Source organism: Rosa chinensis, chromosome 1, assembly GCF_002994745.2.
Source record: "Rosa chinensis cultivar Old Blush chromosome 1, RchiOBHm-V2, whole genome shotgun sequence".
In the NCBI taxonomy this organism is placed as follows: Eukaryota; Viridiplantae; Streptophyta; class Magnoliopsida; order Rosales; family Rosaceae; genus Rosa; species Rosa chinensis.
Genome location: NC_037088.1, coordinates 24,648,390 through 24,662,476, shown reverse-complemented (window position 1 = coordinate 24,662,476; position 14,087 = coordinate 24,648,390).

Here is a 14,087-nt window from a genome sequence, read left to right as displayed (position 1 = left end):
CATCAAAACGTGACCGGTGGCACAGCCAGAGGTAGCCAGAGGACGAAGAAATCACTCGCGACCCGAAAATGCACTTAGGGTTGGATTTTCCCTTGCTGCGCTCTGCCTACAAGCCAAGATGGGTTGCAACAACCCCAGATCAATGGAGGAGAAAGCAACGGTCCAAACGACGAAGGTACGGCCGAAAAAAGAAATCAATCTCGGTCGGCGTCGGGGGGAGAGAGAGAGAGAGAGAACTCGGGGTTTACGAAAATAGAAACATAGGGTTTTTTTTTGGTGATTTTTCTAATTTTTTCTATTTGTACAAAATTTTGAAAATTGGAAACTTCTTCCTCTAACCATAACTTCTTCACACAAACTCCAATTTTCGCATTCCACATGTCCACAAACTCGTATTGACGCACTCTAAGATTTTCGTGAAGAAAGTTTTCACAGAATCGTAACGTATAAAAAGTCAACCCTTGAATTGAAGCATTCCGCGCAAATAATTGTCCGAAATAATTTCTATTTCACAATTAACATAAGAATACGGCACAATTATTAATTTCAAGTAATTTACCAGAAATTAACACGAAAATCCAGGTCATTAGAATTTACCTTCCTTTGTCCCAAAATTCAAGTACACTAATCAATAAAAAGCTGTGGATACCTAGTGCTCATGTTCGACTCTAATTAACTCCCAAGATGCATCAACCTTATCATGGTGACTCCACTACACCTTGACCAAGTCGACTTCCTTCCTTCAAAGCCTCTTTGACAGGGCATGTCCCGGATTTCACCTCGAAATCTGAAGTGGCCCTGCGGGGCCCACCTTAGAAGAAATTCTACCAAAAATTGGGCGGAACTTCTCCTAAAAGTAGGCTACCCAAAACCTGTAGGAAAAACATTTACACTTCTAAATCATCCATCCTTATTCACCTAGAGCCACCCTGCTCCCCAAATTACAACATTAACCAAAAATCACATAACACAAATCACAACTTAAATAACATTAATTTCCTCAGGTAATCAGAGCAATTCTAACAGCAAGAGTAATCGAGGAAAACCTAAATCAGATAAAAATGCGGAAGCCATGTTGTTGATTATGCCTAAACTCCAATGTACGCTCGACCTCAACTAATTTCGCCTGCAAACTGGGCATTTGAAACTGAAGGGCCCAGGGGAAAGTAATTGAAAAACATGTTAGAGTGAGTGGACAAAATAAACGACTAAATAAATAAATTAAAAGAATAGGAATTGTATTACTTCCCCACGAATTTAAATTTGTAAAACTTCGATGCATGCAACATTTATAAAACGTATGTCTTTAAAACTCAGAGTCTCGTGAAAACATACCAGTCCCCGCTGGCTAAAAGAATCGAACTAGCCCCGCTAGTCAAGTAACAAATAAAAGGATATGGGAAAGGGATGTTACCATACGGGTAGGGTAAAGGAACCCCTAACCTCGACTGCCACCCACACATAGATTGTGTGAGGAGGAGACTAATAACCTCGACAACCACTCACGTGAGGAGGAGAATAAACTACCTCAACTGCCACTCACAAACACAAAGTAAGTGAGGAGGAGACCTAGGCTATGTTTGGTATGGCTGGGCTTTTCAGAAAAGCTGGTTTCTGCTTATTTCTGAGAATAAGTGGCTGAAAAGCAAAGCTGCTGAGTGTTTGGTAAACTGGCTTTTTATAAGAGCTGTCAGTGGCAGAAGCAGTGAGAAAGTGTTTGGTAAATCAAACTGGCTTGTGCTTTTTATTTGTAGAATGACAAAATTGGACATGAGAGATTATTTTGCCTTGATTGTTTGGTAATACAATTTTGTTCAAATGCTCTTGTTATTATTTTTAATCTTTATTATGTCCTTATTAATTTTTGTTAACTTTCAATTTTTATAAATCATGGTGACTATATGATTAATATTGGACAATTTTAAAAATAACTTATACAAATATATTAGTAACATTAATAACAATTGGTTTCTGGTTCGCATCAAATGTTCACGTTATTTCTTATTGTTTTCATTTCTTGTGCACCGTGACTATGATATTCTTCTTCTACATTTTTTCCGACATAAGGAAAACGTAGTAAAAAGAACAAAAAGCGTCATAAATAACCTTTTGCAACGGTTTTGCGACGCTTGGTGAACCGTCGCCATAAATCGCGTAGCAAATACTTTTTCGCTTTTTACGACACATAAAGAGGCGTCGCAAAAGCCTTTTACGACGGTCTTGCGACGTTTTTTCAAGTGTCGCAAGTACTTATGTCCTAAATAATTATCATTAAATGCGACGGGTAATCAAACGTCGCAAAAACCTTTTGCGACAAGGTTACGACGTTTTTTATCCGTCGCAAATACATTATGAGGTAAATAAAAAAAAATCACAACAGCCAAGATGACTGTCGCAGTAAGAGGTAAATTGAAAATATACACTATTTGCATTTGAATTATAAATACCTTTCACTTATAACAAGTTTATATATCATATATATTTTTGACCTAAGGGGGTGTAGGTAAACATCATATATGATCTAACTGTTTATACAAAAAATATTCTAATGTCATATACAAATGTTACTATCAAAAATACTCATATGGGGATGTAAGGTCTGGTATGTAATCTCGATTGAAACCTTGCACATATACAATTAGATTTAATTAGCATGGTCATGAAAAAAAATAGTGTGTCACTTACTGTAAACAAAATTCCAGACCTCCCATTTTCATTCACTTACTGTAATTTATATGCACTCTTACGATCTCCCAAGTTATTTGATAATGATATTTATATGGACTTATCAATCTATAATTGTGCTTCAACAAGAGAATCAAAGCAAAGATGTAAATGTTTGAAAAAGAAAAAACAGAAAAAAAAAAAAAAAAAAAAAAAAAAGAGAGGCAAAGTTGTAACAAAACTTATCTCTCTCCAATCCCCATGGTGATTTGTATTACTGGAACTTCAGAAATCAACATCCTAAGACAGAACAGTATGCAGCAGCAAGATTAACAAATAATCAAACCACCAAAGTAAAGAAAAAAGTCAAAACTCCCAGAACTATGAATAGTAGCCAAAATAAAATTATATCATCATAACTAAGTTAGGGTCAAGAGATTTCACTAAATAAAGCATGCATGCCACTTTTCTCTCTTTTTTTTTATTACTAAGGTTTACTGCAGCTCCTCCTTTGATTGCATTACTAATTGTGTTCATATTTTTCCTTCAATTCATACATATCTTCCTATCAGAATAGATCAATTATTTGTCTTTTTGACAATGATAGCTTTTTTGTTCCTTTTTCATGCAAAACAATTACAGACTCATGAAATGAAAGCTCAACAACAGAAAGCACAAACACATTAGCTCTATATCAAATTCAACCAGCTCTTATAATTACATAAGAACATAACTTATCCAAGTAATGACTTAACACAAACTACATAAGCTGAACAACAATATCAAACTGTAGTTATCCACAAGCATTATAGGCAATGCTGTTATATTTTTTCACAAACTCACCGTCCCAAAAACTATGTTTCATGACTTTCATCTAAACTGATAAGGCTCCCTAAAAGTATTAAATTCCCTTCGGGCATGATTTAGGATATACCCTGTCAAATTTCAATTTTGAAAGCAAAACATAAAACATAGAGCTCTCACCAGGACTTTTGCTCTGCTAATAGACTTTGTCTTGGAATTAATCACGAAAATCTCTTCAAAATCCAGTACAAAATCAGGGTCTCCCAAGCGCCGGTTCCTGTAGTGCTTTGTCAAATAAACCTGAAACAGAAAAGCAGCCTAGTGAGTGATGCAATTGCTGGAAAAGACACCTATTTACAAAGAAAGCAGAAAAATAAGAACACCAATCCACTTGGACACTCAAAATTATCAATCTTGAAAAAGACCAACTGTGTCTACTATACTTCAACAATTATAACAAGAACTACGAAAATAACAAGAACTATGAAAATAACAACAATTATAACAACAATTAGAACAACAATTAGAAAGAAGCAGAACTACGAATTTAACAAGAACTACAAAAATAAAAACAATTATAACAACAATTAGAACGAAGTAGAGGGAGAGAGACTGACTTGCTTGATTCGAAAATTGCTTGATTGAGGCTTCAATTTCAGATGCAAGTGAGGCCGAGATGCGTTCTGTGATTGGATGGGTTCTGTGAGAGGGAGATCGAACAGAGGGAGATCGAGCAGAGGAGATCGAGCAGAGGGAGATCGAGCAGAAGAGATCGAGCAGAGGGAGATCGAGCAGAGGAGATCGAGCAGAGGGAGATCGGATGGGATGCGTTCTGTGATGTTATTTGAGGGAGATGGGATCGAGCAGAGGGAGATGGGAGATGGGATCGGGAGACTGATCGAGGGTGGGTGGCAGATGGCTGTAATTGTTTCAGCCAACGGAGGATACAAAACGGGATTTTCAAAAATTCATTAATGAACAGTATTACCGCTACAGTACCCGACCGAGCTTTTGGCTTTTAAAAGCTGGGGAAAGTGGGCTTCTGCTTTTAGACAGAAGCTGGGGCAGCTTTTTTTAAAGCCTGAGAATAAGCTCAGTTACCAAACGCATGATGCTCTTGTGCTTATAAGCAGGGGAGCAAAAAAGCCCCCCCAAACATAGCCCCAGTAATTGGACCCTGGTATGGTGAGGAAAACATTCAAAATCCCAAAAAAAATTCAAAAGACTTCCCCAATCTCTCACAAGAAAAATAATCATTTTAATGACGTGGCCCCGCACGCAAAAATATTCTCAAATCCATAACCCAACTTGGAAATTAGTACGAGCACAAATTCCTTTGGAAAATCCAATTTCCAAAAATATTCCAGAATATCTCAAAATTGGCTACTAAATATAATATGTAATCTGGAAATCATCTTGGTAAAATAAATCGTCGAAAAAATCACGTAAATCATATTTCCAAAATAATAATCATATTGTGAAGACCCGAAATTTCAGTTAAATATTTTCTAATTCAATATTTGTTCAGTTATATGAATTATGAATTGTGGGTGTGATTCGTATATCGTTGCATGAGAAATTTGGTTTCGAATGATTTTATTTTCGAAACGAACGTTATTTAGGGGGGGTCACTAAAATCGATTTTTTTTTACGTAAGGAATTTGGGAAAACTTCCTGCACGAAAGTTGTAGAGCTCGTCGATACGAGTTCGTGCATATGCGGAACGCAAAAATCGGAATTCGTATGAAGAAGTTATAGCATTTGGAAAAGTTACCAAATTGGGTATATATATAAATGGAAAGTTTCCAAATTTAGGGTTTTCCATTTCTGTCGGCAGTACTGTTCATCTCCCTCTCTCCCCCGAACCCGAGCTGAAAACAGAGCATAACTTCTCCGGCCGATATCTCCCTCGTTCGGCCACCAAACGACTTTATTCCAAATTCAATTTTGCTCATCTTGACGTTGTCTACAATTTCCCAGAAGACATTGAGGTGAAAAATGAACTGTGGAGAGCGCTACAAGGCCAAGAAGCTACACAGCTCGAGCTGAAATCGCCCGAGCTGTTCCCTCCTTCGCCGGCTGATTTCTTCCTCCTCCGGCAACCAAACCACACCAAACCACTTCCTTTGGCTTCGACTCAACCTTTCGCAGCTTCCTGTGGCATCCTTGCGCCGTCTTGTGGCTTGTGGCTGCGGCGGCAGCACGTTTTTCCTTTCCGGCCGACTTGGGGTGCGAAGAGAATATCCCGAGTTCTAGGTCACCAATATTCAAGATTCTTAGCTTGTTGAACTCCTCTTGAGTTTCTGATCAATATTACAAAAGACCAGGACCGGAGGTGAACGTTTTCACGCTCGTCGGAGCTCTCACCGGTTTCTGCAAAAATTCCGGCCAAACAGGACTGTTTTAGGTAATTTCGACCACTTCCACTCATTTTCTGACTTCGTGATAGTTATGAAAGTTTCTCATATCGATGAAACGAAGAGGAGTAGTCTATCCCCGACGTCGTTGGCGGTGGTCGGCGGCGGCACTGCCTCTAACTCCGGCGACATTTTCCGGCCAGTTTCGGGGGTCCCAAGGGCAGTTTCTGCCCATTTTTATGTTCTACATATTCATAAGATCATTTCAATATATAGCATGTGAATTTTGGATATCGTATGATTTAGTTATGAATTTTACAATTTCGATCGATTTCGATCGTTCGATTTGTGATCTGTGAAGATCGGACCATCTGTTAGACTTGTAGTTTTGATATGATGATCGTAGGACTGTGCTGATGACTTTCTGTGGTCACGGGAAAAGATCCGACCATTGGATCTGCATATAATTGTGTTTTTATGAATTGTTTGCTAAGTTAGGACCGCACTTGATTAGGTACTTGACGGTTTGAGTTGGCGAACGATTTGTGAATCGTTATTTTTGGATTGTTGAGAAGACGCAGCGGGATTAGAGGTGAGTAAATCTCACATGGTTCATTTACAAACGGAATTTCATTAATTACATTTAATTGTTATGTTTGAAAAATGACTTTAAGAAAATGAGTTTTTAAGTATATAAAAATAAATTTCTCGGTTTTTACTACGTGTGAACTATAGTTGGTATTAGTAGTCATTCCTGTGTGGGTGACTACGTATATATATATATATATATATTTACGTGGAATATATATATTGGATGATATGGCATTGGGTGAAGTATTGATTTGATTGATTGATTTATCATTCCGAGCATTTCTCTTGAAGATATAAATTATCATATATTGTTGAGTTGATGTTGATAAAGAGTAATTGAGTAAAGTGTGATCCTTTCATTTATTGTCCATGAGAGACTTGGATCATTATTGATTGTGGTGTTGATTTGTATGAATTATAGAGCATGTGGGATTCGATTTTGATGATAGCTTGGAGACGAGAACATATTATTTGGAATTGGTTTTGCTATTTGTTGAGGTTGTGGGAGTTAAGGAAACAATTTTATGTGACGATTTGTGTGAATAGTTTTGGTGACAAGTGTGATGGTATGGGATCGGACGCCATAATCCTAGGTGGAGGACGGGCTACGATTGAGTAAGTGAGTAGGACGCTATAATCCTGGGTGGATGACGGGCTACGATTGAGTAAGTGGGATCGGACGCCATAATCCTGAGTGGATGACGGGCTACGATTGAGTAAGTGAGTCGGACGCCATAATCCTGGGTGGATGACGGGCTACGATTGACTAAGTGCGTCGGACGCCATAATCCTAGGTGGATGACGGGCTACGATTGAGTAAGTGGAATCGGACGCTATAATCCTGAGTGGATGACGGGCTACGATTGAGTAAGTGAGTCGGACGCCATAATCCTGGGTGGATGACAGGCTACGATTGAGGGGTTTATATTGGATGCCATAACCCTGGGCGGTGACGGGCTACAATTGAAACGCGTTATTTTGTGAGATTGTGTATGCGGAGTTGAAGGGTGAATTCTTGATTTTTGCGTGAGTTGGTTGATTTATTTATATATATTTCTTTTTCATCTCTATCGTGTGACTTCTTTATCTATTTTCTTTTTCATTCATTTGTTTGATTTTAATGTAATCTTCTGAACTAAACTATATGCAGGGATTATTATGATTTTGTTTGTTTGTTTAATGTGATCTCCTGAACTAAGTTTCTATGCAGGGATTACTATGATTTCGTTTGTTTATTTAAAGTGATCTCCTTAACTAAGTTTCTATGCAGGGATTACTATGATTTTTATTGATTGTTTGAATGTGATCTCCTGAACTAAGTTCTATGCAGGGATTACTGATTTTGTTTAATTCTTATTGTGTGTATGGTTGTGGGTTGTGATCCGTAGTGATCGTGAAATGAGTTGAGATGCCATGATTTTGGCAAACGCTTTATGTTGAGGGGAGTGAGTGTGATTTCGTGGTTGTTCTGTTGAGGCAAATGATTGGTGATCTGATAGATTGTGGGGACGTAGAGTGTTTAATATATTTGGAGTTAATTGTGTAATTGGAGTTTGTGGGGAAAGAGATAAAATGAATTTGAGAGACAGAGCATGTGGATTTTAGTTGGTTTGAAATTATTGAGCATGATTATGATTATTATGAACTTGACGTTTGTGTTGTGATGATTGCTTATTGATTTTGTTAGACTGAGATAGTGAAAGCATGTTTTTGTGGAATTAAATGTTAATGCTTTAATTGTCTCACGAATTGAGGATTTATAAGCATGAGTGACGTGAGTCATTTTAATTGAGTTTACTCATACGAGCTTAGAAATGCTTACCGGGATTGTTTTGTTCAACCCGGTGCACTATTCTATGGTGTAGGGTTTATTGTGTAGGTTAGAATATCGATTATTCGTCGTCGAAGCTGAGGGGTACGTTCGGTAGCTTGGACGTCGAAGGGTAATCTTAGTTTTAAGTCTTCCGCTGTGTAGTGAGTTGTGGTGGGTGTGTTTACTTCTTGATTTGTCATTCAGTTTAATTTGTAAACTATTTATAATGTAATATGTGACTCTAGAGAACGGGTCTGTATTGACATTGTGGGTTCATGACATCTTTACTTGTTGTTCTTTAAAGAAATTTTTTCCTAGTATTTTGTATTGATGTCTGAACCATCACGCCCTGTGTATTTACTCTGATAATTAATTGTGTTTGAAAATCGGGGAGTGACACATATATTCCAAAACCAATTCCGAATCTCTCTTGAAATCTCAAGAATTGATAATTAATTATAATAAAAATTTCCGGGAATTCCACTGAATAAAAATATGGTAACTATTACATAAATCAAAATCCTCAAATCGAGCATAATGAATCTTAATTCAAAAGTTCAAACCAATAAATCAATCAATAATCCAAACTAAAATAAAATGCTTGATAATTAAGTTGATAAATCAATAAAATCAAAATTTGCGGAAATTAATTTGCATGCATCAATTAAAATCAAAAGTCCACTCACAGTACTATTGGGCGATCACGCAAACGAGTTCCTTCATCTAGCCGTAGCTCGCGACATTATCCTGTACATAATTATATTTCCGTAAACGACAATCCGATAAAAAACTTACGAACCTAAAACGAAATCTCATCTCCATAACTTCTCGGATTCAACCCAAATCTCCCCCATAACACCAATCCCTCAATTTACATAGTCCATAGCGGAAACAAGGGAAATCCGACGGCCGAATTTCCCACAATTCAATCACAAAACTCTGCACTTCGGAAAATCACAAACAATTCCAAACTCCTCCAAAATTCTCCAAACTTCACATACAAGCTCTACAACAATTATACAATTTAATGGGCTAAAAACTGGAATTAAAACACTGCCCTACAGGCCTCCACGCGCCAGCCACCACCATCGATGGCCACCAAATTTAGGCAGCACCACCTACTCATCTAGCCCAATAATTCTCTCAACTACAACAAAGCCAGAAAATGCCTAGAACTACCTCAACAATTAAGATGAAGATTATACCAGAAACGTGAAAAGTGTCAAGAAATTCAAACCTCAAATTCATCCTCCATGCTACGAATCGCTCCAAGAGATTTGAGGAGCATCATCTACGTCTTCATGCACTTCCAGAGAATCAAGAAAATTGGACGGAGGTGGCCGGAATCCGGAGAAACCGACGTTGACCCAAACTGCCGTCAAATTCTTCTCGGCGTCAAAACTGCATTTTCCGGCCGATTCACGGTGATCCACCACCACTAGCAAGTCCAGGAGGAGGAGACGAAGCTAAGGGTGGTCGCGGCTCATCCCCAGGTGGCTGGAAACGGAAGATTTGCTGAAAAAACCAAAAAAAAGAAACCGGAGGGAGAGCGAGCTCGGGGAGAGAGAAAGGGAGAGTTACCCAGTGGGTTTTCGAAAGCTACCATAGTAACTTCTACCTTTTTGGCCATAACTTTCGCATACGAACTCCAATTTTTACGTACCACATATGCACGCGCTCGGTTTAACGTCCTCTACAATTTTCATGAAGAACATTTTCTCAAATTTTGATCCGAAAAAAAAAGTCAACTTTTAGGGCCACTAAAAGTATCGAAACAAAGTAAAAAGTGAAAGTAATTGTCGTTTACCGTCCAAATGACTAGTAAATTGGTAAATTGAGGTACAGGACATAACACTCTTTGTCGACCTATTTAACAACAAAGGTCATATCCGCATTCACCTCAATAGTACCATAATCAATCACATGTGACTCATCCTGGATATACTTCCTCAGCATATACACATGGAAGACATTGTGCACACTAGACATATATTAGGAGGTGAAGCACTCTAATAAGCCAAATCTCCAACTTTATCTAAAATCTCAAAAGGACCAACATACCTCGGTGCTAACCTTCTCTTCTTGCCAAATCTCACCACACCATTCATGGGTGGGACCTTCAAGAACACATGGTCACCAACCTCAAACTCAACTTGTCTTCTCTTCAAATTAGCATAGCCTTTCTGTCTACTATGTGCCATTTGGATCCTATTGCGGATAATAGAGATTTTCTTAGTAGTCCCCTGAACAAACTTAGGACACAAGAATTCTCTATCTCCAACTTCCGCCCAACAGACAGGAGATCTACATGGTCTACCATAAAGAGTCTCATATGGTGCCTTGCTGATACCGAAGTGATAACTGTTGTTGTAGGCCAACTCAATCAATGACAGATGATCCTCCCAACTTCCCTTGAAGTCCAAGACGCACGCTCTCAATATATCTTCCATCACTTTGAAGTCCAAGATGCAAGCTCTCAACATATCTTCCATCACCTTGAAGTCCAAGATGCAAGCTCTCAACATATCTTCCATCACCTGATTCACTCTCTCAGTCTGGCCATCAGTCTGTGGATGAAAAGCTGCACTCATATCTAAGGTAGTTCTAAAGGCTCTTTGGAAACTACCCAATAAATCCGAAGTAAATCGAGCATCCCGATAAGAAACAATCGATACAGGCATGCACCCCCATGAAGTCTAATTACCTCCTTGACGTACAACTTGCACAAAGTATATAATAAGTATGTCTTCGACATAGGGAGAAGGTGTGCTAACTTCGTCAAATGGTCAACTATCACCCATACCTAATCATGACTTTGCTTGGACTTAGGCAATCCAGTCACAAAAACCATAGAGATCTATTCCCACTTCTACATACATACCTGTAGGTCTATGATGTTCTGCTTTCACCTGCTGGCAGGTAAGACACCTGGACACATACTTTGCCACAGATCTCTTCATCTAATTCCACAAGAACTGCCTTTGTAGATCTCTATACATCTTGGTCCTCTCCGGATATACAGTATACCGAGATCGATGTGCCTTCTGAAGAATCTGTCCCTTGAGATCAACATAATCCGAAACATACAATCTCGATCTCTATCTCAAACCACTATCTGATATAACTGCCCACTTAGAAGGACAATCATCAATCAAATCTATAGCTAACTCTGCTAACTTTGCACGTGAGAACTCATCCTGCGCTTGACCCTGAATAATCCTAGAAATCAAAGTAGGCTGCACATAAATAATACCAAGGAAGATCCCCTGCTCCCCTCCTGATGGTATGAGGTCAAACTCAGATGCAGTCTCTAACATGAGCCATTCCGGAACCACGGCAAAAGCAACAATACCCCTCGGTCTTCTGCTTAAAGCATCCACCACTACATTGGTCTTTCTGAGATGATGCTCCAAGGTAAAGTCATGGTCATTTATGAGCTCCATCCACCTTCTATGTCTCATGTTTAACTCTTTCTGAGAGAATAAATACTTCAAACTCTTATAATCATAAAAGAGTTCAAACTTCTCACCATAAAAATAATGCCTCCAAATCTTCAAGGCAAAAACCACAGTAGCCAGCCTAAATCATGAGTGGGGTAGTTTCTCTCATGAACCTTCAACTATCTAGATCCATAAGCAACAACACTGCCATGCTGCATCAACAGACACCCCATACCCTGATGAGATGCATCATTGTAAATGACTAAACCACAATCACTAGTGGAAATAGTCAACACTGGTGCCGCAGTTAATCTAGTCTTCAGTTCATTCAATGCCTTCTTGCGTGCCTCAGTCCACACAAACTGAACATCCTTCCTTGTCAACCTGGTCAAAGCATAAGTAATACTAGAGAACCCCTCAATGAATCTATGATAATGCCCAACCAAACCAAGAAAACTGTGAATCTCGGTAATAGTAATGGACGACTCTAACTCATTACTGCCTCAACCTTAGAAGGATCCTTAAAAACTCCATCCTTTGAAACCACATGACTAAGAAACTTGATCTCCTTCTACCAAAACTCATACTTCTCAAACTTGGCATACAACTTCGTCTCCCTAAGAACCAGTAGCACAATCCGCCGATGCTTATCATGATCCTCCAAAGACTTGAAGTAAATCAAGATATCATCCGCCAATACTACTACAAACTAATCCAAGTATGGGCTGAACATATGGTTCATCAAATCCATAGAAGCAGCAGGTGCATTGGTTAGACCAAAAGGCATGACAACAAACTCATAATGTCTATACCTGGTCTTGAAAGCAGTCTTAGGAATATCCTGCTCCTTCACCCTTAATTGGTGATAACCAGATCTCAAATCAATCTTAGAGAACACTGTAGCCTCTCTAAGAAGATCAAACAAGTCATCAATCCTAGGCAAAGGATACCTTGTTCAACTGCCAATAATCCACACACAAATGAAGTGAACTATCATTCTTCTTCACAAACAACACTGGTGCGCCCAAGGAGAAGTATTGGGTCTAATGAACCCCTACTCAAGTAAACCCTCAGTCTGAACCTTCAACCCCTGAAGTTCTGCTAGTGCCGTCTGATAGGGTGCCTTTGATACAAGTGCAGTACTTGACATCACATCAGCAGCAAACTACACTACCCTCCTTGGAGGTAACGCCGGTATCTCCTAGAACATATCAATGTACTTGGAGACAACTGCAATCTCTGCAATACTATAGCACTACTTAGAGACTCTATATGTGCTAAGACTCATACCCTTATAACAGTACTTGACCTCAAACACCGATAACGAATCACCGACTGTCCAGGGATATGGAAAGACACTACTATCTCTAAACAATCAATCGTAGCATGATTTGGCCTCAGCCAACCCACACCCAAAATCACATCATATGTGTGGTCTAGAATCACAATCAAGGCTGGAGAGAACTCTCTACCACAAATCACAATAGGGCATGCATCACAAACCAAACTAAGCTAAAGAGAAACACCGAGAGGCGAGGCAACACACAAAGATCTAGCATGAGGCATAGTAGTCAAACCCAACCCATCTACCACAGAACTAGATATAAAAGAATGTATCGCTCCCGTATCAAACAATACTCTAGCAAGGTAGTTAAAAACAGATAAGGTACCTTCTACTTCTGAACTCCGCTGACCGATAGCAAACACCCTAGCCTACTCTGGAGGCAACTGTCTTTGCTGGGTACCTTGCCTACTATCCTGAGGTCGGGTACACTATCTAGCAAAATGCCCTGCCGATCCACATCTAACGCATACCCTGCTCCTGGCTTCATGCATGCTCTAAAAGCATGGCCTAACTTGTTGCAGTTATAACATCTCAAGGCACTGCCTGTCTGATAGGTGCAGCTGCCACTTGTTGGGGACATCATTGAGTAGAAAAATATGTGCAAATATGATATCTCCTACTCCCAAGTATAGGAGGTCAAGTTTTAGTAAAGGAAAAGTAAGAGTATCGTACCCAAGCGATCGAGTAACTTCACCCTAAGCTAGATTACCGCGAAAATAAACCTAGAAAACACATGCAAAGTCTACCTTTTTACAAGTTCAATAATTTTGGCCATTTGGAAGCCTAACTACCAATTAGTGATATTAACAACGAATAGTAGTGAATCGGATTTTGAATTGATTGTAACTATATTAAAATTAAATTGCAAATAAAGAAATCTAAACTAACAAAGTGTAAGAGATTTGATCAAATGAGATGAAAAGGTTGTAAGGCATCACACCTAACCTTCTTTGTTCAAATTCTCAGTAACCAAATCTAACATGCTCATGCCAAGATGGACTCCCCCTTGGTTCTCTTGATTATCGAGTAACTGAGAAACAATTATACTAGAGAATGTATTTAAGCTATCTCTT